The sequence below is a fragment of the Octodon degus genome, unplaced genomic scaffold (genome assembly GCF_000260255.1).
Source record: "Octodon degus isolate 3935 unplaced genomic scaffold, OctDeg1.0 scaffold00011, whole genome shotgun sequence".
Lineage (NCBI taxonomy): Eukaryota > Metazoa > Chordata > Mammalia > Rodentia > Octodontidae > Octodon > Octodon degus.
Window position 1 is genome coordinate 7,198,403 of NW_004524587.1, and position 1,890 is coordinate 7,200,292.

Genomic DNA, 1,890 nt, shown 5'->3' on the forward strand with positions numbered 1-1,890 from the left:
TCATTGTCACCTTTGTCTCAGTTACTCTTCTCTTGTTGCTGGGACAAATACTTGACATTCAAAATGAAGGAAGGAAAGGTTTATTGAGCTCACAGTTACTGGAGGTTTCAGTCCATACTCAGCTGGCTCCAAGGCAGAGCGGCACATGGCAGAGAGCCACCTTTCATGGTGGTGGCAAAGAGCACAGCACAAAAGGGAGTGGCAGCAGCTCAGGCAGCTAGCCAGCCTCTGTCTCCTTACATTGTCACGCACCAGGGCAGGTGCAGCAGCCACACCCACAATATTCCATCACAAACTCCAGAAGCCACCCCATGATTGCATGAGGCTTAGGGGGCCACCTAGACACAAACCGTAACAAACTTCATGCTTTTCCTGACACTGATTGAGCTGCTCTGTGGCACTCTTCCAGCTGTAACTGTATTAACCTGCTGCCCGCCCCCCCAAAAGCCAGGAGAAAGATCTGACTAATTCAGAGTGGTCCCAAAGACCTTTGCAAATGTGCAAACTATGTGGCAAATCCCCAGTTTTAGATATGCTGAAAAGAATGTAAGCCTGGAGCTTGCACAGATCAGAAAGCAGAGAGAATGGCTTGGTGGAGCCTACACCTGGTCACAGTGGAAAGCTGTGAGCTCCTCTCTGTCTGCCTCTAAGAACCACAGGTTGGCAAGGACTTCCCCAAGGCTTTGGAGGGAGCCCCCAGCACCTCCACTGGGAGTAGGTAAGTGTCCTAGTGAGAAACATCTTCCCAAGTCCTCTCAGAGCTCTTTATGTTTGTACTGTTTTGCTTGGAAAGGAAAAGCTTAAGCAGAGAAGCTACCAAATACACACAGCTGGTGATTGAGCATGTGTTTGCATTCATAAATATTTGCTGGTTGATGAAGAGGGAAATTATAAGTGGAGCTCATAGGAATCCCAGGTTCCTGATATAAAGGGACAGAGGGCTCAGCCAACTCCACACTCTGCAGCAAAGGACTCAGAGGACTAGAAAAAGTGTTGCACTCAAATTGCTTGGCTAGCTGCTGATAAGAGCCAGCAAACCCCGGGATTTCTGGGTCTGCTATGTACCCTGCTTTCCTTGTGGCTTGGCTAACAAGTGACCTTTTGAAAAGACATGCTGAATATGGTAGTGTATGCCTAGAATCCCAGTGCTCAAGAGGCTAAGGTGAGAGGACTGTGTGTTTGAGACTCTATCTTAAGAAAATAAGAGAGAGAATCCGGGCATGGTGGCACATGCCTGTAATTCCAGCACTTGAGAGGCTGAGGAAGGAGGATCATTGTTTGAGGCCAGCCTGGGGTATATAGTGAGCTCAAAGGCAGCCTGAACTGCATAGCAAAACTGTCAAAAGACCAAAGAAAGACAGAAAGAAAGGATAAGAGGAGAGGAGAGGAGAAGAGAGGAGAGGAGAGGAGAGGAGAAATTAAAGGTTCCTGATCCAGGACGCATTACCTGTGATTCTCAGAGGCACCCAGAATAATGAAGGCAAGCTTCAACTTACTCAGCTGTCTTTGGTGTTTTGTAAGGGAGAACTGAGAGAACACTGGGGTGTAGGAAGAAAGATCAGAGGAAGGTCAAGGATAAAGGAGTTTTTGTTGTTGAGTCAGGTCTCAGAGTTTCACTGTGCTGTGGAAACTGGTATCAAACTGCTGGGTTCAAATGATTTTCCTACCTCAGGCTCCTGAGTGCTGGGTCTACAGGAGAATACCATCATGTCTGGCTCAAGGAGTAGATTGTTTTTGTTTTGTTTTATTTTTGCTTTGTTTTGTACAGGAGTCCAGGGAGTGCTGAGCTTAAATCTTCAGTTTTTTAAATTTTTAAATTTTGAAAATTTTAGGGGCTGGTGAGATGGCTCAGTGGTCTAAAGCACCTACTTAGAACAAGCTTAGCAAAGC